The 24,704-nt window shown below is 45.0% G+C and overlaps 1 protein-coding gene across 2 annotated transcripts in view; it reads right to left on the minus strand.

Annotated features, from left to right (window-relative positions):
• FYB2 (FYN binding protein 2) overlaps positions 1 to 24,704 on the minus strand; it is a 129,655-nt gene that overhangs the window by 96,025 nt on the left and 8,926 nt on the right. The window lies entirely within an intron of this gene.

Raw genomic sequence — 24,704 nt, forward strand, 5'->3', positions numbered from 1 at the left:
ATTTGACAATAAATTTCATATATTAAAAAAATAATAAAAAAATAAAATAAAAATCATATTGGAAACGATATCAGACAAAAAACACACAAATTCTCTGTTCTTTATCATCTAGGCAAATACTCTGGGAAGTGGGATATTACCTATCGGTGTAGTCTCATCAGAAAAACAAGTTGTCAAGTGCGAGAAGGGTTAGGGCTGCTGTGTGTAAAGCGTCCCCCACAATTCTTGTAAGTCCGTGACAAATAAAAGCTACTTTGAAGAGGCTAGCTGATCCTTTCGTATTTTTGACTCCCCCTGGGACAGTGTGCTCTACCTTTTCAATTCAGTTTAAATTCTCAGTATATGAAAATGATGGTATTAATAGCAGCCCGACCCTTGGGGCTGAGGAAGGCTGTGCCCAGCATTACACAGGGAGCTGGTCTAGGCAGGTAGGATTGGGCTGGACTCCTGCTCAGTGCTGTTCCCAGCGGTCCCCCCTTCCTCTCACTGGATCTAATTTACTTTTGTAAGGGCTTTTGTCATCCTTCGTCTTCCCAGGAGGTAGTAAGGGGTGGAGATGGAGTTCCAGGACAGCTAATGGAGCCATTTCAGAAAGAGCCACTGTCTTCTCCTGATCATTTTAAAGGGCAGAGCCGCACGGACACAGACAATCCCATCGCCAGCCACTTTTGATTTTGCCATCTGAGGGAACGCCGGCTGACCATTTTCTCTGTGTTTACAGTTGACTCACACCTGCTTTCCAAAGATTCAGGGAGGGAAGGAAGTTGAAGAAGTGTAAAGCAGGAGTCTGGGAGCTTGCTTGCATGCTCTCCCCTTGAGCCTTCCCTCCCTCCTATTCTCTTCCCTCCCCCACCTCTCTGTCCCTCCATCTCCCTCCTTCCCCCCCACCTTGTGTGTGTGTGCGCGTGCGCGTGCGCGCACACGCGCGCGCACACACACACACACACACACACACACACACACAAAGCTTTCTCCACAAACTGCTAACTGTTGATTTCCTATCTCTATTTCAACCAGCACTGAAATTAATTCGACTACACTTCCTCTCCCTGATGTAGGAGCAGCCAGCACTGGGCATGGAACCAGGAGATCTGAGTATGAGGCTCTGCTTCATCATTTTCTAGTTATGTGCCTTGGGCAATTCACTCCACTTCCTTGAGCCCTATTTTCCTCACTATAAAATGGGACGGTTCTACTAACAGTTCAAGGTTATTGTAAGGATCAAAGGAGATAGCTTCACATACCTCAGTGGTTAATGTTTAAAGAAATTTAAAAAAAAATTTCTGTTTATTTTTGAGAGAGAGAGAGAGAGAGAGACAGAGACAGAGTATGAGCAGGCGAGGGGCAGAGAGAGGGAGACACAGAATCGGAAGCAGGCTCCAGGCTCTGAGCTGTCAGCACAGAGCCCGATGCAGGGCTTGAACCCACCAACCACAAGATCGTGACCTGAGCCGAAGTCAGACGCTTAACCGACTGAGCCACCCAGGCGCCCCTCAGTGGTTAACACTTTTTTTAATTATAGTAAAATACACATAACTTAAAATTTACCATCTTAAACATTTTCAAGTGTACAATTTAGTGGTATTAAGGGCACTCGCATTGCTGTGAATGTCCAGAACCCCTTGAACCGTGCAGAAGTGGAAATCTGTAGCCATTACACAATAATTCTCCACTCTCCCTACCCCGGGCCCCCGGCAACCACCACGCTACTTGGTCTCTGGTTTTGACAACTCCACGTACCTCACGTAAGTGGAACCATAGTATTTATCTTTTTGTGACCAGCTCATTGCACTTAGCACACTGTCCTCCAAGTTCATTCGTGCTGTAGCATGTGACAAAACGTTCTCCTTTTTAAGGCTGAATAATATATCATTGTATTTATGTACCACTTATTGTCTATCCATTCATCTATTGGGTGGACACCTGGGTTCCTTCCACCTTTTAGGTATTTTAAATAACTCTCCTAAGAAGATGGATATGCAAATATCTGAAACTGTGCTTCCAATTCTTTTGGGTGTTTGACCCCAAGTGGAATTGCTGAATCAGAGAGTAATTCTATTTTTCATTTTTTTATATTAAAAAAAAATTTAAGTTTATTTCTTTATTTTGAGAGAGAGAGAGAGAGAGAGAGAGTGTGTGTGTGTGTGTGTGTGTGTGTGTGTGTGTAAGTGGGGAAGGAGCAGAGACAGAGAGGGAGGGAGAGAATCCCAAGCAGGCTCTGTGCTGTCAGCCCAGAGCCTGACGTGGGGCTCGAACTCACGACTGTGAGATTATGACCTGAGCCGAAGTCGGACATTTAACCGACTGAGCCACCGGGTGCCCTCGGTTTTTGATTTTTTGAGCAACCACCATGCTGTTTTCCATCACAGCGATACCATTTTATATTCCTCCTAACAGTATGTAGGATTCCAGTTTCTCCACATTCTTGTAATGCAGATTATTTTTATAGTAGCTATCACAATAGGTGTGAGGCAGTCAGTGGTTGATATTTTCAACCGAATGTCATGATGACTATTTTTGGCTCTTTACTATCTGAAGCCACATGAGCTACAGTATATTGGTTGGTAGATTTTAGTTTCCTCAGGAACGATTAGGATAAACCCTAGCAGGAAATAAAATTATGGACCGATAACCTCCAGACCAGAGTCCTGTGTAAAGATCGTTGGTTCAGGAGGAAGCAAGCCTTCTTAAACCTGGTTCACTCCTTCGTAAACAAATGCTCATTCAAGGTCCATGATGTGGGCAAAACACTGTGTGAGACACGGCTCAGCTCTTAAATATTACATTCTAATGTCAGGGAGGGGCAGAAAATAAGTGGATACACATGAAAATATTAGAGACCGATGCCATGTGGTTTAGTGAAGAGTGGCTCGGTTCCCACCAGCGACTTCCTGAGCCACCATAGGGAAGTCATTCCCTTCTCTGTGCTTAGTCATCTATCACATGTAGCAGTTGACCCTAGTGATCTCCAAGGTCCCTTCCAGCACTAACATTTGGACTTCACTTTCCTTGTTATGGGAAAGAGACGTGACACATTCCGTTGCTGATTATTCATCACCCATAGAGGGGGCGTCAGGGCAGAGGGCATGAGGCAAGGTGCATGAAGATGGGAGGGGAGGTGCCCAAGGGGCCATGCCATGCCTCATTTTCCTGGGCCCACAGCAGGTCAGTGTCCACATCCTGTCAATGTCAAGTCCTAAGAAGCCCACAAGCCTGTCCCTTCTTTGTGCACGGCCACTGCCTCTGAGTCCTCCTCGCGTGTGGCCATGACTTCCTCTGTCTGCTTCTACTCCAGGGCCCTCTAGTCCACCACTTACCTGGCTGTTCGACCAATCTGATGACAGACACACATGTGATCACGTATGTCCCCTGTTCAGAATTCTTCAGCGTGGCTTCCCCAAAGCTTGCAAATAAGCTCGAACTCTTTTGCTTAGCAAAAAGGCCCTCCCCAATTCCAACTCTGTTCATATTTCGACCTGATAGCGGGCCCTTCCCCCAACACGCCTTCTTCCCTCTGGCCTCACTAAATTACTGACGTCTTCCCAAACCTGTTTTGCTTTATCATGCTTCTGCGCCTTTGAGTGTGCTTCTTCCCTCTACCTGCAACACCCACGTTTCTCCCAATTTCCTGAACTAGCAAATTCCTGTTTGCTCACAATTCAACTCACGTCACCTCGAAATAGTCATTGGTTTCTTGCCATGTGCTAGGCATGAGGGTTGCAAGGACGAATGAGAATTCCTGACCTTTCATATGTATATACACAACGGAGTATTGCTTGGCAATCAAAAAGAATAAAATCCTGCCATTTGTAACAACATGAATGGAGTTAGAGTGTATTATGCGAAGCAAAATTAGTCAGAGACAGACAAGTATCGTATGACTTCCCTCACAGGTGGAATTTAAGAAACAAAACAGATGAACGTAAGGGAAGGAAAGTAAAAATAATATAAAAACAGAGAGAGGGACAAAATCTAAGAGACTCTTAAATACAGAGAACTAACTGAGGGTTGCTGGAAGGGTTTTGGGTGGGGGGATGGCTTAAATGGGTAATGGGCATTAAGGAGTCTATCCTGAAATCATTATTGCACCATATGCTAACTAACTTGGATGTTAGTTAAAAAAAAAAAAAAAAATTCCTGACCTTTCAGAGCTGGTGGAATGAGGGAACACACACAAACTGATCATTTTAGTATAAGAGAGACAATTTCTAGATACATGGCATGATGTCTATCAGAACATAGAGAAAGGGTCATGATGACAGCCGGGGTGCAAAGAGGGCTCCCTAAAGATGACTCAGCTGGGAGAGGCAGGCACATGAAGGTGGCAGGACAGGTGGCTCCGACAAGAGCAGGAACAAAGAAGGCATGGCAGGGGGGAGCTGCATGGTGTAGACAGGAATAAGCGATTCCATGTTACTGAAGCCCCAGTGTGTCAGTATGGGAGTCTGCAGAAGAGAGTGGAGGGCAAGTCTCCTTAAAGTAATTGGGCATAATCTTCAGAGTAAATGGGGAGCTACTGATGAGTTTTATACACAGCTAGAACAGGCTGAGATTTCCACCTCATGCAGGGTAGAGACCAGGAACCTATTAGGAGGCTACTAGAATTGGCCAAGTAAAAAGGATGAAAGGCAGGATCGGGCAGTGTTATGGGAACGGAAGAGAGGAAAGTGCAGGGGTGGTATGGACCAGATCTAGAGAGCGGAGGGAGGGCTCCAGGATGACATCTGGGTTTCTAAACTGGGCAAGAGGACGGACATTGGTCCTTGCAACTAAGACTGAGGACAGGAAATAAAAGTACTGAGGAAAGATCATGGGCCCGGTTTTGGATGTGATGCTTTACCTTCTTAGGGGAGCCATCAAATAGGCCGTTAGGTATGGGAACCTTTGGGGGGTTATACATTTAATTAGGGAGTTATTAGTTTCTTGGTGAGCACAGAGCTTAAGACTATGAACCCTGGAGTGTAGCTGCCTACATTCAAATTCCAGCCCCTCCATTCTTGGCTTTATGACCCTGAGCAAATTACTTAACTTCTCTGTATTTGTCGCCTGGTCTGGGTAATAATTGTACTGTACCTCATAGGGTTGTTGTGGTGGGTAGAATAATGGCTCCTCAAAATGTCTCCATCTTCATCCCTGAAATCTGTTCATAGCAGCTTGCATGCCAAAAGGGACTCTGTGGTGTAATCAAGTTAAGGATCTTCAGATGGGGAGATCATCCTGGATTAGCTTGGTGGGCCCAATGTAATCACAAGGGTCCTTATAAGGGGGATGCAAGAGAAAAGGGGAGGCAATCATGTAACAAAGATGACGGATATGGGGGCTCAAGATGCTACATGCTGGTTTTGAAGATGGAAAAAGGGTCCAGAGCCAAGGCAGGAAGGTAGCCTCCAGAAGCTGGAAGAGGCAGGGAAATGGATTCTTCCCTAGAGCCTCTAGAAGGAATGCTGTCCTATCAACAGCTTGGTTTTATTTATTTATTTATTTATTTATTTTTTTAAATTTTTTTTTTCAACGTTTATTTATTTTTGGGACAGAGAGAGAGAGAGCATGAACGGGGGAGGGGCAGAGAGAGAGGGAGACACAGAATCGGAAACAGGCTCCAGGCTCTGAGCCATCAGCCCAGAGCCCGACGCGGGGCTCGAACTCACGGACCGCGAGATCGTGACCTGGCTGAAGTCGGACGCTTAACCGACTGCGCCACCCAGGCGCCCCAACAGCTTGGTTTTAGACCTCTAACCTCCTCGACTGTAAGATAGTAACTGTGTGCTGTTTTAAGCTCCTCAAATTGCAGTCATCTGGTGCAACAGAACACGAACATGAACAGTTGTTGTGAGGATTCAATCAGTAAGTACGTGTAAAGCATTCAGAAGGCAAAGGAGAGATGCCCACTAAATTGGAGCTCTCGCGATTACTGGTTGGTTGTCGAGACCATAGGGCTGGATGGGATCACTTAGGAGAGCGTGTGTTGGCATCAGAGCCCATGGGACAAGAGCAGAGGGCAAAAAATGTCATCAAAGAAGCAAAACTGTGGTGGGCCCCAGAGTGAATGCGAGGGGCGAGAGAAAGAAAGGACTCGCTTTTTGTTTCTGTTTGTTTTGTTTGTTTGAGGAAGCTGGCCATGACAAAGGAAGGAGGAAGGGCAATTAGAATGGGATTTAGGGGCAAGAGAAGACTTTAATTATTTTTTCTGTCTAGTGAATCTTCCCTTACCCCAGATCCTGGAAAGCTCAGAACTACACTTCCCAGGAACTCTTTCAGCTCGAAATCTGCCAAGCAGAGGCAACCAGGGAGGCATGGGGAATGAGCACAGGAGGGTGTCACTGCTCAGTGGGGAACAGAGCTCCAGGGAGCAGCCGTAGTAGATGCTCCCGCGCTGTGCAGAGGCCAGCAGCATGAATGCCTTCCCACTGCAACAATCCCGTGTGGATGCAGGATTTCTCCCTAATCTGTAGCATACAAGCTCAACTCCAGCCCCTCTGGAAATTCCTCAGATAATGTTGTAAGTCCCTTCCTGCTCAAACTGGCAACAAGAGATCTGGTTGTCCACAACCACAGACACAGACACAATACATTCTAGTTTCCTTTTTTTCCTCTCACCCATGAGCACCGCCCCCCCCCCCCCCCAGTACCTCTCTCCCTCCATCAGGATATAAACTCCCTGAGGACAGGTGCTCTGTCAGGATTGGTCACTGCCTTAACCTCAGTACCTGGAAGCATATTCGGCCCAGAGTAGATGCTCAATAAAAATTTGGAGGGTGAATGAACCCTTGACTTATAAGTCTTTCAGCATCCCTTCAAGATAGGGACAGCACAGGGACGCCTCGGGGGCTCAGTCGGTTAAGCGTCTGACTGTTGGTTTCAGCTCAGGTCATGATCTCACAGCTTTGTGTGTTTGAGCCCTGTGCTGGAGCATGCTGGAGCCTGCTTGGGATTCTCTCTCTCTCTCTCTCTCTCTCTCTGCCCCTGCCCCACTCACGCCGTCTCAGTCTCTCTCACAATAAATGAACTTAAAAAAATTTAAAAAAAGAAAAAGATAGGGACAGTGTCTTATTTATCTTGGTACCCTCATTAACAGCTGGGGCTTCCAAAGTGTTTGGAGGATGACTTGGTGAAGGAACATTTAGAAAAATTAGCAGGTTCACATAATTCACGAACTGTAACTGTACAGAATTTTGGTTTTTTGTTTTTTCCTAAGGGCAGCTTAGAATGCACACAGAAACAAATTATCTAATTGCTGTAGTGTCAGAAGATAACCCTGAAAATAGCCCTGGGAAGGGCCTTGACACTTCTGATGTGGACTCGGGTGCTTCAGATGCTTCAGCTGGGAAGCAAAGGCCAAAAACAATTTCAGAGATGTGGGAACAACCTAAGATAAAAGAAAGTGGTGTCCTCTAAACACTAACGGTGTATCTCTTTGATATGGAAATTGACCAAGGGGGCAGCAACCAGCGAAGAGAAACAAAGACTTTGCTGTTTTAAATTTTTTTTTTTCAACGTTTATTTTATTTTTGGGACAGAGAGAGACAGAGCATGAACGGGGGAGGGGCAGAGAGAGAGGGAGACACAGAATCGGAAACAGGCTCCAGGCTCCGAGCCATCAGCCCAGAGCCTGACGCGGGGCTCGAACTCACGGACCGCGAGATCATGACCTGGCTGAAGTCGGACGCTTAACCGACTGCGCCACCCAGGCGCCCCTAGACTTTGCTGTTTTAGAGCTCAGGGAGACCAGCGTGAGTGACTCAGTTATAAGCCCCAAAGTCAGTTCTATAAATGCAGTATTATTATATTTACATGAATATATTCAGCCCAACTAGGGGACAAGACTCCATCAAATACACATCTCTCATTCAAAATTTTATAGGAATCTAAAAATGATAATGACAACAAAAGTAGGCATTACATGCTTATTTGCGCGCGCGCACACACACACACACACACACACACACACACCCCTTTACATGACATGACTATGTGCCAGGCTCTATTCTAAGCACTTAACTCATTTAAGCCTTGTGCCTAACCCGGTGTTTTCCCAAGATATAGACCAGAATATTGAGGCATTGAGAGTCTAAGTAGCCTAATTCAAAGTCACAGCAAGGAATGGTCAAAACCAGGATTCAAACTCACACAATCTGGAGCGCTCTATCCTGCCCTCCTTAAACCCAAGAATTTACTGGTGGGTTTAGAATTTTTTAGTTTTGCTAAAATTTTTTTAGGAACGAGTTAACATTTGGGGCACCTGGGTGGCTTAGTCGATGAAGTGTCGTACTTCAACTCAGGTTATGATACCATGGTTTGTGGGTACGAGCCCCATGTCAGGCTCTGTGCTGACAGCTCAGAGCCTAGAGCCTGCTTTGGATCCTGTGTCTCCCTCTCTCTCTGCCCCTCCCCTGCTCGTGCTCTGTCTCTAAAAAAATAGACATTAAAAAAAAAAAAAAAAGAAACAAGCTAATACTTGACCAAAACAACATGAATACTGTACTATTAGCTTCCTGGGGAGTCTCTGTATACTTTGCTAGTTTCAGAGAATTGATAACTATGTTTTTGTATTGTTACAGGTAGGTGTAACATTTTATAGGTAGGTGAATACACAGATACTGAGTAACTTTCCCCAGTTTCCACAGTTAGAAATTAGGAATTTGAGTCCAAGTCTGTTTAACTTTAGGATTGGTTTTACCTATTCTGCTAAAATGCCTTCCTTATAAATTTAGCTCTAATTTACAATTCTTCTGTTACCTCTTAGAGATTTCATCATCAGTTTTGCATATGTCACACTTACTTTAGAAATTATGTGACAAATCTGTCTCTAATCATATTTCTTAACAAATAAATAATAATTCCAGGAACCAATTTGCATTTGCCTTTAAAACACTCTCTCAGACTTTCTGTTATTTAAACAGACGAGCAAACTATTGGATCTAATGTAATTGGGTTTTTAAAAATGCCTGAATAAATTACATGGCTTTTGTGACTGTGTCTCTTGGATTTTCAAGGTAGTTCTGATCTCTGACTTGATGTAATTTAAAGGTGATATGAAAATGCAGAACCAGACCACAAAATACAATTCAGTGTACCCCTTCTGCAAGTGAGAATCAGTCCTGTGTCAAATCACATGCGCGGATTCCTGGTTTATAAAATATGATATAGAGAGTTGCTGCACCCTTGCCGGAGTTCTCCCTGTCTCCCGGTCTGCTCGGGAACCCTCTCCCAGGTCACAGCTGCCTGGGCTCCCATCTATGACGGCATGGTTCACACCACATTGTAAGCTGCAGTGAACGAGGATCCCTGCCAGGGATCATAAATTAGTAGTGACTCAGAAGTGAAAGCCATCATAAAAATAGACATAAAATAAATTCCACAAGGAGAAGACACCGTGTTGATGCCTATTTTCTTGATTTAAGGGAAAAAAGGTAACGCATTTCTGAATCTCTACAAATTGCTGACTACTGCCTTCCGGGAGGGAGGGACAATGGCAACATCAATGGCAATGGTTTATCACACATTTCACATTCTTCCCCGATAAGCAAATGTGAGAGCCTTAAGGAAAATGCAAACTCAAAATCCAATGCACAGAGGAAGGCAGCAGAAGCTAAGAAATTATGAGCCCAGAAAAAGAGGCAGTAATAGCTGTCAAACCCTTCCAAAGATGGAAAGAAAGAAAAGTCAATTAAAAATAGCATCTGAGTCATCCTTCATGAATAAAAGAGCTTCGATCCAACCTTCACTACTACAAGAACTGTAACGATGGCAAAGTGCCCTATGTTCTGGTACCAGTGATTAATTCCAATGGAAAAAAGACAGTCTCTTTAACAAATGGTGCTGGGAGAACTGGACAGCAACATGCAGAAGAATGAAACTAGACCACTTTCTTATACCATTCACAAACATTACCTCAAAATGGATAAAGGACCTGCATGTGAGACAGGAAACCATCAAAACACTAGAGGAGAAAGCAGGAAAAGACCTCTCTGACCTCAGCCGCAGCAATTTCTTACTTGACACATCCCCAAAGGCAAGGGCTTTAAAAGCAAAAATGAACTATTGGGATCTCATGAAGATAAAAAGCTTCTGCACTGCGAAGGAAACAATCAACAAAACTAAAAGGCAACCAACGAAATGGGAAAAGATATTTGCAAACGATGTATCAGACAAAGGGCTAGTATCCAAAATCTATAAAGAACTCACAAAACTCCATACCTGAAAAACAAAACCCAGTGAAGAAATGGGCAGAAGACATGAATAGACACTTCTCTAAAGAAGACATCCAGATGGCCAACAGGCACATGAAACGATGCTCAATGTCACTCCGCATCACGGAAATACAAATCAAAACCACATTGAGATATCACCTCATGCCAGAGTGCTTAAAATGAACAAATCAGGAGACTACAGATGCTGGAGAGGATGTGGAGATATGGGAACCCTCTTGCACTGTTGGTGGGAATGCAAACTGGTGCAGCCACTCTGGAAAACAGTGTGAAGGTTCCTCAAAAAATTAAAAATAGACCTACCCTATGACCCAGCAATAGCACTGCTAGGAATTGACCCAAGGGATACAGGAGTGCTGAGGCATAGGGGCACTTGTACCCGGATGTTTATAGCAGCACTTTCAACAATAGCCAAATTATGGAAAGAGCCTAAATGTCCATCAACTGACGAATGGATAAAGAAATTGTGGTTTATATACACAATGGAGTACTACGTGGCAATGAGAAAGAATGAAATATGGCCTTTTGTAGCAATGTGGATGGAACTGGAGAGTGTTATGCTAAGTGAAATAAGTCATACAGAGAAAGATAATACCATATGTTTTCACTCTTGTGTGGAGCCTGAGAAACTTAACAGAAGACCATGGGGGAGGGGAAGGGAAAAAAAAGAAAGAGAGGGAGGGAGCCAAACCATAAGAGACTCTTAAAACTGAGAATAAACTGAGGGTTGATGGGGGGTTGGAGGGAGGGGAAGGTGGGTGATGGGCATTGAGGAGGGCACCTGTTGGGATGAGCACTGGGTGCTGTATGGAAACCAATTTGACAGTAAATTTCATAATAAAAAAAAATTTAGAATCCCTATCGATAGCCCTTCCGACATCATTCCCGATGATCTCTTCCACCCTATCTCAGCCACCACTCTCCATGGATGGATACACTCTAGACTTCGTCTTTGCCAATAGCTGGACTATCTCCAGCACATTAGTTTCAAGGATCTTCCTCTTAGATCACCATCTCTCCTCTCATCCATTTGTCTGTTCTGGTACCCCAGCTCTAGCAGATTGCTGGTTCCACCATATGAGTCCCTGGGCCCCAGTACTTCTTCCCTGTCTACTCTCCCCTGTAGCCCAAAATGTCTCCTTCCTCAGACCTTCGTTGGCAATGTTTTTAGATCTGGCCATGCATGGGAATGTCCTGAGGACTTCTGAACCGCCCCACTGACACAGACTCTATGGGGGGGGGGGGTGCCCATATTTTATGAATCACTTGGAGTGTTTACTGTATAGTCAGCTCAGCATCTGGGCCAAGGAATAGATTGGGAAACATGTCTTTTTTTTTTTTATTTTTTATTTAAAAAAATTTTTTTTCAACGTTTTTTATTTATTTTTGGGACAGAGAGAGACAGAGCATGAACGGGGGAGGGGTAGAGAGAGAGGGAGACACAGAATCGGAAACAGGCTCCAGGCTCCGAGCCATCAGCCCAGAGCCCGACGCGGGGCTCGAACTCACGGACCGCGAGATCGTGACCTGGCTGAAGTCGGACGCTTAACCGACTGCGCCACCCAGGCGCCCCGGGAAACATGTCTTATAGCATCTCATCTGCATATCTCTTACAGTCTCATGCCTCTCACTACTTTCCATGTCCTACTGCAATTACCCAAGTAGATGCCCCACCTTCCCGAAGAGTCTGTGAACTCTCTGAAAGAAGACAGAAAAACAAACTTATCTTGGTAGAGCTGACAGGCTTGAGTATGATGCTTTACTCTTAATAAGTCCACAGGATTTGCCAAACTAGTATTGAATAAAAAAAAAAAAATGAATGGATTTCTGGGGTAATGACCTAGAGGAAATGTTCTTTAAAAGGGCTCTCTTAGAGACCTACAAATTAAATCCATGCTAACAATGCATCTTCACTGCAGCTTGAATCACATCCTCCTCTGTTAAAATCTTTCAATGGCCCCCATTTTCCTGATGATAAATTACACATTCCATCCATACACACAGGCCCCCTGATCTTCTCCTGTCTCCAACCCCAGCTTCATTTTCCACTACTTCCTGCCTCTAACTCACCCCGTCAGTAAAACTGGACTTGCCTCCCGTGCATTTGCTCATGCTGTTCCCTCTGCCTGGAATGGCATTTCCATACTTAAGTGCCCAGGTAAACTATTCATCTTCTGAGATTCAGATGAGCAATCAACCCATCCCAGAAGCCTTTTCCAGCGCTTAGGCTGGGCTAATACCTGCTCCCTGCTTTATAGCGCTCTCTGTTTACCTCTGTCTTTCCATTTATTTAATTTTATTAAAAAGCATTCATCTATGTATCTGATTTACCTGAACCCCACTCATACTGATGTCCTTGGGGCATGGGACCAGACTGTACTCTCTTCCACTTATTTCTGTCACTACACCTAGGTCCACAGAGTGTAGATGACAATATTTTTGAACTGATTAGAAAGCATTTATGGACAGAGGGACTGTGGAAATATTAGGAGGAATTCTAGATAAAAGAATATGAAAAGTGCATTGAATTCTGTGTATGTTACATCTTATTATGTTAGTATGGTTCTAATCACTGAGCATAGCAATATGTGCATTTTGTCTCAATTACTGTAATCCTTACAACGGGCTTCCAATCTGTGCCCCAGAGGAGGAAAAACCAAGGATCAAAGTTTCTGAACCTTAGTTAGGTCTGATAAAGTAAAGGAAATTTTTAACTTTTCATGTTTATGGGCCCTGCTCCAAGGGCTCCTAGGGAAGCTATACGTTTACCTAGGTCAAAATGACACAGCAAAACCTCAAAGCATGGACTCTATTTCTGACCTGAACACACATTGTACATCTACTCTGTTAAAAAAAAGATAACCTCGGGGCGCCTGGGTGGCGCAGTCGGTTAAGCGTCCGACTTCAGCCAGGTCACGATCTCGCGGTCCGTGAGTTCGAGCCCCGCGTTAGGCTCTGGGCTGATGGCTCAGAGCCTGGAGCCTGTTTCCGATTCTGTGTCTCCCTCTCTCTCTGCCCCTCCCCCGTTCATGCTCTGTCTCTCTCTGTCCCAAATAAATAAATAAACGTTGAAAAAAAAAGAAAAAAAAAAGATAACCAAAAAGGAGCATTCCAAACATAAACATAAGAAAAAACCCATAAGATTAAAGTCATACAGCCTTGCACAAGCTAAAAGCATAAGATAAAGTCCATAACTTTCTGGAATGTCTTTGTTCAGGATGATTTGTAACTCTTTATGTAAAAAGAAACACATATATATAACCCTGCACCAAATGTTCCTTTTTCTGAGCACTCTCTCGTGTGTGAGGATTGTGTATCCCAGGCTATCTTAATTTGGGCTCAAACTTTTTTACCTTTAACATTTTTAAAAAAAATTTTTAGATGTTTATTTTTGAGAGGGCGCAAGCACAAGCAGGGGAGGGGCAGAGCGAGAGGGAGACACAGACTCTGAAGCAGGCTCCAGGCTCTGAGCGGTCAGCACAGAGCCCGACACGGGGCTCGAACCCACACACCGCGAGATCAGGACCTAAGCCAAAGTTGGACGCTTAACTGACTGAGCCACCCAGGTGCCCCTCTTGTTACATCTTGAAAAAGATCTGTTCATTTTGCATCCACATTTCATGTGGCTAATGAGTGTGTGAGCCAAGCATAAGGAACTCGGCCCTGATGCCAAAGCTTGTGGGGTGTGTGTGTGTGTGTGTGTGTGTGTGTGTGTGTGTGTGAGAGAGAGAGAGAGAGAGAGAGAGACAGAGAGAGAGAGAGAGACAGAGACAGAGAGAATAGACTTTTTACTTTGGAGTGAATTTACATTTATAGAAAAGTGGCAGAGAGGAGCGTGCACGGCCTCATCCTGGTAGCTAGCATGATGCACAAGCTGCTCGGTGTGGCTCCGAGGACGGGGGTCAGTGATGTTAAAATTAACTCTGCTCTAGCACACCTTTTCTGCAGTGACAGGTTTTCATTGGTCTCCTCCCAAATTTATCCAACAATTCTCTGTTGCATGCCTACAATGGGTCACATAAGTGAAGAAGACAGACACAGGTCTTGCCGTCATGGAGCCCACAGTCTCACGGAAAAGACGGACAAGGAAACAGAAAACGGGTCCCCACAGCCACGGCTGTGACAAGGCAGCACCAGGTGTGGGAAGAGGGACACCTAACTGGGTTTGGGGAGCACAAAGACCTTCCTGGAGAAAGTCACAGGTGGAGAACAGGCTGGGGGGCACTTGGGACAGAGGAGACATTTGTGGGACCGGAGGCCTGAGAGAGCCTGCCAAGTGTGGGGTCCACAGTTGGTTGAAACGTGAGATGGGGAAGGAGAAAAACCAGCCTGAGTCTGCTGAAAGGCCCTGCAAGCCATTAAAAACAAACTTAACACACATTTGCCTTTTATGGTTCAAAATACTTTCGCAGACCATACAGGCACAGGGTGAATTAGAAATTGGTATTTTGCAGTCTCGAAATCCCCTCAATCAAGACATGAAACCCTCAGGCACGGGAGGGTGGGGGGTGGTGGATAATTACTCGTTTGAAACCAACAAGGTTCATAATGCCTTTTAGGTCACAAAACAAAACCTCCCTCAAAAACAAAAGAACACTTGGGTTCCAGATATTGCTCTAAGATACTGAAATGTGGTGCAGGTGAGGGTCTCAGAGGACAAATTAGGTTACACATTCTCAGATGCTAAGTTCAAAGGGGCACCAGGTGGACATAGCAGCCTGAGGAGAAGGTCCCAGAGTCAGCACCGACGATCTGTATGCACAGGAAAGTCTCCAAACTACCCCCCCCCCCCTCCCGCCCCCCCATTACACTCCCCCTGCTCGTTTAGCACTGCAATTTGGGGCAGGAACAGGGAGGCTTCCCTAGAAACTTGTTACCAGCAAGTTGGAAACATCAGGGCGTCCTTATTTGAAGAGGCTTCCTGCCCTCCCGCTGCCCTCTTGAGCCCTAAACAGAACAGTCGCTCAGTGTCCTTTGGGTTTATGACAGTTTTATTTCAAGTGTGATTTACTGAAATTTGAAAAGCAAAGGGCTGAATAACTCCTTTCAGCACCTCACTGCCTTCACCCTCCAGCTTATGATGTAAACTCCTGAGCCAGCACGGCCATGTTCATTTCTTAGGTTCGCTCTTCACGTTTGAGTCCCAGTTGCAGGAAGAAACCATCAAAGAACTCAAAGACACGACTCCAAAGGCAACTGGGACAGATTTTACAGGTGATAGATGTTTTTGTTTCACTTTGTTTTTTAAATAAGAGAAAACAGCTTCCGTCTGGTCTTCTGTCTGGTCAGTACCTTCCTTCACCAGTCACGGAAACGGGCATCATCTCTAAGACCTGGCGTGCCACTGTCACTCTTGTCACGTGGTGCCATCCTCCCCCACCCCCCCACCTGCCACCCCATTCACTGAGCTTGTACCACTGCAACGGGTGCTTTGCACATCGAAGCGCAGAATCTCCTGACAACCCGGCAGGGCAGGTGTTATTATCCTCACTGTATAGCTAAGAAAACAGGCTTGGAGAGCAAGCAGTTTAGCTTAGAGATTAAAACCCATGCCGTAGACTTCAGAGTCAGCGTTCCGATCCTGGCCTTTTCACTGTCAGCCAGGGGGGCTGAACCTTACTTCCATTCCCTGGCTCTTGTCAATAACATGGCAACACTAACAAACACTAACACGTTTACACTGTTGTTGCCCGTTAATTTGGGCAAACCACAGCGCCTGCTACACAGATTTTATACAAATGCTAGATAACTATTATCATTAGTTGCTAGTCGAAGTTGCCTCATTATACGAAGTGGTAAATCTGGATTTAAAAATGAAGCCTGGGCCGCCGGGGTGTCTCAGTCGGTTCATCATCCAACTCTCGGTTTCGGCTCAGGTCATGATCTCGCAGTTCGTAAGTTTGGGCTCCCCACGGGGCTCTGCATGGATAGTGCAGAATCTGCTTGGGATTCTCTCTCTCTATCTCTCTCTCTCTCTGTGTCTCCCCGGCTGGCGCACTCTAATAAATAAAAATAAACTTTAAAAAAAAATAAAAAATGAGGTCTGACTGCAAAACTCAAGCTCTTCCCATTCTCCCACGTTGGGTTAGTCCCTTTTCATACATCGTCTGGCTTCCTCTTTCACTATGGGCACCGGAGAAGTGATGGGCTTTGTCTTACGGATGAAGACACTACAGCCGCAGGGGCCAAGTCACTGGTCCACAACTGGAGAGCTGATAAACTTCCAACGAGGCCTTCTGCCCTCCCTCCCCCAGCTCCAACACACCACCACAGCCTCAACTGGTGCCTGCAAACAGTCCAAGAATGCAAAGGAAGAGCCTTCCCAAGTCCTTTTATCTGAGGCAAAACTTCTTCAGCCAAAATTGATGCCTGACAGTCTGTGCTTTCTACATGTGCATTCTGCTAATCCCCTCACGAAAGCTCGGAATCTTCTTCACTCAAAGAGCTAGAGAAGCCAGAGCCACTCGTGAGGGACACTTACAGCAGCAATTACTTGCAAGCCATCCCTGGGAAAGGCATCGCACCAGCTCCCAGTTTCCTTACCTTGGGAGGGCAGCAGCCGTGCGGGGCTAGTGCTGCATTCGGCAGCCCGACTGTCTCCTAGGAAAGAAGCACCCTTGGCCTCTCGGTGGGGGGGAACCTTGAACTGATGGAAATTACAGAGAAACTGTGTGCTGTGGTAGAAAAGCATTGACCAGGAGGGTCCCGGGATCCACTTTCAGCTCTTCCACTCACTAGATGGGTGTTGAGGCAGGCAGGCACTATAGATATCTTCCCTGTGGAAGGGATAACGGATCCCAGACTTAACGGATGCTTCCTGCAGGAGTAACCGTCATCTCTGTCTAGCCTTCCTCCCTTTCTTCTTCATTCATTACCTTATTCGGTCAACAAATGTTAATCCCCTAAATCAGACACGAACCCACCCCACCATGTTGCACATCTGGAGGGACACGAGTCACACATTGTGTGATCACACAGATCACTCTCACAGATTGCCATGTGAACTGCTCCCCCAGGATTTGTGGGACTCAGGGGCCTCACTGCAGACACAGACAGGGAGAGTGGTGACCAAGTATTCTCTGCCCTCATGGAGCTTACCAGCAAATGGGTTGTTTTAAAGGTCAACAGATTGTTCAGTCAGTCATTCATTAATCGAGCGCCTATTAGGTACTAGGTCATGATCCAGGCATGTGAAGATACATTGTAAAGTACAATACAGGTATATTACTAACAGTTTATTTTCCTCTCACCTTCCCCTCTAAATACTAATGGTTCTAGAAGCTTTCCTTCTTATCTCCCCTAGGTTCATCTACTACACCGAATGCACTCTTCTGTCTCCTATTCACCTTTGGGTTGCCTAACATAGTGCCTGGATCAGGGAAGACTAAGTATTTGTTGGAGGACTGCATGCCTCCATGCCTTTGCACACATTTCACTCTCTGCCTCAAATGCTCTTCTTCCTTTTTATGGACCAAAAAATATTTGTCTTGCTTCACTCAGCTCCGTTGCAAGTCCCTGTGGAAGCCTTCCATCAGGTATGCAGCAAGAGGTGGTGATTTCCATGTGTTCCAGGAGCCCGGGTGCTCTCTCCACTGGAGTGTTTGTAACAACGTTACTGTCTTTCACATGTTTCCCCTTATTCCCTATGCTAAGAGCTACTTCACCGGCAGCAATAAAGAATGTGGGCTTTGGGGTTGAAAGATTTTAGATTAGAATCCTAGCTCTATGAATTCAGGCTCTGTCTCTACAAAGCTATTTCAGTTCACTGTCCCCTATTTCCTGATAAATAAAATGGGCATACAACTATTCCTATCATAGAACTGCCATAGACCTCAACGCCGGCCGGTGCCTAGCACAAAGGAGGCCCCCAGCAATGATATTTTGATAAGGACAGTTGGCATATTGATAATGAGACAGATGAGGAGGAGGAGAGGGATAATGATGTTGATGAGGATCACGGTGATTTTGAATATGATGAAATGATTATCCGTGACAATGAGTACACACTTAGGAAACATGCACAGAATTGGCCTGATGGTCTCAGACAGAAAAAATTCCACCTGTTCTGACAGGTGGCCATTTGAGTTGCCAATAACAGAAATGCTTCCATGTTGGCCTCCCTCTTCTTCTGAGGTGCAGTATCCATGGGTTTTCTTGGAGCTTTCATTCTAGTCTACTGCTTGGTCCTACTCACTTTGTGAAATGACCCTATGAAATTGCCCTCTCTCTCTCATTGCTCTCTCCCTTCTCCCACCTGGTACCCAGCCAAGCCAACAATACTAGTTCAGAACAATGGACAGCAACACAGGCCCTTCCCTTCCAGCATTTAGCGTTGGTTTCCTTGAACTCCATCCATGAGCCCATTTTTACTCACTCCTGGAGGCTGAGGTTTCTCTTGCGGTCAGCTAAATATGGAAAACACATTGGGGTACCTAGCAAGGAAAAAAAAAACTGAGACAGCAACTACATGGATATGGTCTTGAATTGATCTTATGGGTGCCGGGTCAGACTTTTTTTTACTCAGCTCAAAGATACCAGCTTGTGGTAAACAGCCAAAATAGTTGAAGGGCAGATTCAGTCAGGCTCTGCTGACTAGAATGCATGGCTGCATGGAACATTAAATGAGATTTTTTTGTGTGTGCAAACTGACAAGAAGAAATAATAAGGCTTTAATATCAGATGATGCTGGGAGAAAGAAAAAAATCATAGGCAATTACTTAGCTTTGAGAGCAGAAAGATGAAAAGGAGGAGGTACTCTTGCTTTCTGATTTTTACGATGTATAACCTTGGGTACTCAAGAAGAATAAGCTTCTGACTCATTGAGGCTAAAATGAAAATAGAAATAATACTGGAACCAATCCAGGGTTGGAGTACTTGTTATGTCACTCTGATCTTGAAGAAGTCACTCAACTTCGTAGAGCCTCAATTTGCTCATCTATAAAATAGGATCCCTCATGGTTTTGCAAGTTTGTGGTAAGGATTAGAAATCCCCGAGTCTGGCTTGGTACTGGTCAGGGCAAACAGTCAACAAAATCACGTTGACCAAATTAAGATGCATACATGAAATTCGTTAACCACAATCTTATACAACCGTATAGAAATTATTTCTTGCAGAACTTATCATGACCCGAAAAAACTAAAATTCTTGACCAACTGAAGATATAAAATCCCATTTTTGGTAATACTTGAAATACTAATAATTGTATTTGTCCTGTCTACTTCATGAGGTTCTTCTTATGAATATCAAATAAAATGAAATATGACAATACTCTGAATACAAATAAAAAAAAAACAGAGGCTCTTAAATACAGAGAACAAACTGAGGGCTGCTGGAGAGTGTTTGGTGGGGGGATGGGCTAAATGGGTGATGGGCATTAAGGAGGACACTTCTTGGGATGAGCACTGGCTGTTATATGGAAGTGATGAATTACTGGATTCTACTCCTGAGACCAAGTCTACACCGTATGGTAACTAACTTGAATTTAAATAAATTTTAAAAAGAATAGTGTCTTGGGATAAGACACTGTTTGAGGCAGTTGGAATATTCAACATAAGTCTAATTTTTAGAAAAAATGAAAAAAAAAAAAACAACCCCACCGGAATCCAACAAAGACTCAAGATATTATCTTTGAGTATGTATAAATGCTGTGGAGCTGACAGGGAAGAATTTTCCAGATGGAAAAGCTCAGTTAACCCTTGGAACTGGCTTACCAAAGAGAAGGAGTTGGGATTTCAGTGTCTCACACAGCACCTACCACATGGAGAGTACTCAAAAAACATACACTAAATTAATGAGTGGATGAATAAACCTCATGGGGAGTGTGTGGGGGATGGAGGGGGATGGCTTAAAGCAAGACTTTGTAATGATTCTATGACCCTCTATCTCAAACGTTGAAATGAAGCAATTCTCTAACTACATACCCTCTGGCTCATAAGCAACATGAGGAGAAGGGCTTAGTTAACTCAGCCCCCAGGGAATCTTTCCTACCAGCCACCATGCACTCTTGACCCTTGTACTTCTCCAGTGCTGTGTGGAGGACACAGTCCTTAGCAGGGACACGAGGGTCTCCACGTTCCTCTTCTGCCACTGTCCCTTTATCCGCAGATATGCCATGCTGTTTCCTGCCTCAGTTCCTTTGCATACACTGTTCTGTATGCCTGGAATGCCTTTCCCACTCTACCCCTTGTTGTCTGGTGAACACTTTTCATCTTTTAAAACTAGAATAAAAAATTATCTCCCTTGGAACAGCCTTCTCTGATTCACCCAACTTGAGTGAAGACATTCTTAAAAAAATTTAATATTTATTTTTGAAGGAGAGAGAGAGAGAGAGAGAGAGAGAGAGAGGGGGAGGGGCAGAGAGAGAAAGAGAGCGAGACACACACACACACACACACACACACACACACACACACACACAGAATCTGAAGCAGACTCCAGGCTCCGAACTGTCAGCACAGGGTCCGACGCGGGGGCTCAAACTCACAAACTGCAAGATCATGACCTGAGCCGAAGTCGGACGCTCAACCGACTGAGCCACCCGGGTGTCCCAGGTGAAGACATTCTTAAAACATTCTTCCTGTCTGCTCCCTCAGTCAGTTGAACATACGGTACTGTCCGTATTACATAATAATTGTCACATGGAATTTATTATAGTACTTTTGTACATCTTTCCTATTAAACTCTGAGCAGTTTGAGGGAGGTCTAAATTAGGTTTTATTTCATAGGCTCTTGGTACAACGTCTGTTAACTAAGAGATCTCTGGGGTCAGATAGGCTTGGGTAGAGCTACTGGACCCATCACTTAGTTGGGTGGCCCCACGCACCCAACTAGGTTCAGTCTCTGTGCCTGAAAACAGGAACAGTAATGTTACATATTCTTGCCAGGCTGTTGTACAGATTAAAGTATGTTATTCACAGGAAGGGCTAAGCATATTGCCTAGCCCCCAAAACATCATCTATTGTCATCATTGTGTTTAACCATTTAAGCCATCAGGAGAGAGAACAGTGAGTAAGAAATAGGCACTTTCTCTTCTCTGGAATTTATGATCCAGAGTGGGAGAAATTAAATAGCTACTTACACACTTTTCCTTTTCTTTTCTTTTTTTTTTTTTTTAATTTTTTTTTCCAACGTTTATTTATTTTTGGGACAGAGAGAGACAGAGCATGAACGGGCGAGGGGCAGAGAGAGAGGGAGACACAGAATCGGAAACAGGCTCCAGGCTCTGAGCCATCAGCCCAGAGCCTGACGCGGGGCTCGAACTCCCGGACCTTGAGATCGTGACCTGGCTGAAGTCGGACGCTTAACCGACTGCGCCACCCAGGCGCCCCTTCCTTTTCTTTTTTAAACAACTAGGACACATGCTCTGAAAAACAAGACAGCACTGGGGTGAATAATGGTCATGGTAGTCTAGGACTGTAGGAGGCTAAACAATGCCCCCTTCCAAAGTTGTCCCTGCCCCAATCCTCAGAACCTGGGGACAGGTTACCTTACGTGGTCAAAGGGCATCTAGGAATGTGATGGAGTTAAAGCTCTTGACATGAAGAGAGTCTCCTGGAGCGTGTAGGTGGGTGCAGTATAACTCTAAGGGTCCTTATTGGAGGAAGGGAGGAAAGTCAGAGTCTTACAAGAAATAAGGACAGAAGCAGAAGTCAGAGAGAAAGGAAGGTGCTACGCTGTTGGCTTTGACGCTGGAGGAAGGGGCCATAGCCCGGTGACTGTGGATGGCTTCTGAAGTGAAAAAGGTGAGGAAACCCATTCTTCCCTACAGCCTCTAGAAGAACACAACCCTGCAGACTGACGTGAGACTCCTGACCTCCAGACCCGTGGGAGAATGATGCTGCGGTGCTTTGGGCTGCCAACTTTGTGGTCATTTCCTACAGCAACAATAGGAAATGAACATACGTGCTCTGCAAAAAAACATTCTGGGGTATATAGTGGCTAGATATACCAGAATCTCAGTGATTTCACGTAACGGTCTCTCACGCGCATACACACACGCTACATGCCCAACAGGAGTGGGAGGAGCTCTGCACCCAGTGACTCAACACGTAACCCGCAAGTCATGGAGTCAGAATGTGAACCAAACGTTTGACTTGAGGGTGTTAGTCATGCAGTACTATCCTACCACAGTTTGAGCCAGAGAAGCATCAAGAAACATGGAGACAAGCCATGAGTGGTTTCAAATTCCACTTGGAGTAAAGCCGTGGGTTTACCAATAAATAAAACAAACATTGGGGCGCCTGGGTGGCGCAGTCGGTTAAGCGTCCGACTTCAGCCAGGTCACGATCTCGCGGTTCGCGAGTTCGAGCCCCACGTCGGGCTCTGGGCTGATGGCTCAGAGCCTGGAGCCTGTTTCCGATTCTGTGTCTCGATCTCTCTCTCTGCCCCTCCCCCGTTCATGCTCTGTCTCTCTCTGTCCCAAAAATAAATAAATGTTGAAAAAAAAATTTTTTTTAAATAAATAAATAAATAAATAAAAAATAAAAAACAAACATCACTCATCTTATTGACTTCCCTGTGAGCCAGACATCTCCTTTGCTGTCAGGGATAAGTTTTTCAGTGCACGCACTCAGAGTGGTAATTAACGGATAACCTTTGACTCAACACACCGTCTTATAGGTGAAGATTCTGAAGACTTGCCCCAAGTCACATAGACATACTGCCAAGGCCAAGACTGGTTCTCGAAACAGAACTTCTTCCACCTGCCTCAGAGGAAGAAGTGAATGAGAAAAAGGCATTTCATGTAAATCTTTGGACGACCTCGATAAGTTATCCCCACATGCTATTACTCTACGATTTCAGACCAGAGACTTGATGTTTCGAGTTAATGCCCTGAAGGGGGTGGAGTTTGAACTTGAATTTCTGGAAGCCTCATCCACGCACCTAACCTATACTACGCAGCTTCCTGTGTGGATATGGCTCTCTCTCACCCCATGCTGGTGGCCAAGAAAGGCAGTAACTGAGATTCCTTCTCAGCCCTCACAGCCCCCAGGTCCACACTGCATTCCTGGGTTGCAGTGGATGACAGGGTTTTACCGGTAAACCTTCCCAACAGGGAGTCTAGAATTTGAATATGCTTTCCCACGCCAGTCTTGCAAAGTTAGAAGTCAACAGAAAGGTCTTCAGCACTACTAAAGCTATGGGAGGTTTATATCCACCCTGAGGTAAGGAGAAACACCTTGATCTGTAGGTAGTTTAAGGAGTTAACTGGGAAGTATTCTAACAGTTGTAGCTATACTCTGGAACAACCTTTTAGATGAAGGATGTTACCAGGCTCTGCTTTTCTGCTGGGAGAGTTATCACTGGTTTTCATCGTGAATGCACGCCTTGAAGGGAGGTCTTTTCTGAAGGAGAGGCTTGAGGGACAGTACGAACGTTCTATGTCACTCCACCTGTGTGTGCTTTCATAGTTTTCCAAGTAGAAACTCAGAGAAATGGTGTCCTTGCATTTCATGGCTTTGGTGTGTAAGAAGGCATCTCCTTTTTATGCTAACTCTGTACTTTCTGTAGGAGGATACCACTATCCAGGAGTTTCTAAGGGGAAGACAAACTCTTGCAGAGAGTGCCCTTGAACACTCCAGCTCTGGGTTTGACTCCTAACATCACCACCAACCAGCCGTGTGTCCTTTAGCAAGTTACACAACCTCTCTGTCTCTCTCAAAGGCAGTGCTTTCTCTAGAGCAGCTGTGAAGTTGATACATACAAAAAACTTAGAATCATGCCTAACATACATAGGTGCTCAGTGTTTGCTGTTAATAACAATGAGGAAAGCATGCAACCTTAAAGAACTTCTTTCTTTGTCTAAAACGGGGATAATTTCTCTTGCAGGTCACTTGTGAGGTTTAAATGAAACAACACATCTAGGTGCAGGGACTGGCAGAGTGGGTCCTTCACGGATACTTTCTTCCTTTTAGGGACCTTAGTTCAACAAAGCAGTCACTCAGCATGACACTGCGGTGGGCATCAAGGGGAATTAAGAGCACAGAGTTGGTGAACATGTCTACGAGCAATTTATTTATTTATTTATTTTTGTTTTTTTCATTTTAATGAAATCCAAGTTAGTTAACATAGAGCATAATAATGGTTTCAGGAGAACCCAGTGATTCATCATTTCCATATAACCCCCAGTGCTCATCCCACCAAGTGCCCTCCTTCATGCCTATTACCCATTTAGCCCATCTACCCTCTCCCCACCCCCACCCAACCCAACACCCCTCCAGCAACCCTGTGTGTTCTCTTTGTTTTGGAGAATTACAGAGCCAGGGATTAAAGTCCTTTGCTCATGACACAGTCAGAATGAGGCAGAAACATCCCAAATGCTTTCAAGGTCTCCACTGCTGAGCTCACAAGGGACTACCTGGCACACGAGACCAAGGTTGCATGGACACGTTTGATGCTAGGTGTTTTTCCTGATAGGTCACCTCATTCATTACTTCCTAATTGCCAAGTGAGATAGAGGCCCAGTCTCAGAGATGGAATATTTGCCGAAGGGCACA

Source organism: Herpailurus yagouaroundi, unplaced genomic scaffold, assembly GCF_014898765.1.
Source record: "Herpailurus yagouaroundi ecotype Mexico unplaced genomic scaffold, PumYag 77, whole genome shotgun sequence".
Classification (NCBI taxonomy): Eukaryota; Metazoa; Chordata; class Mammalia; order Carnivora; family Felidae; genus Herpailurus; species Herpailurus yagouaroundi.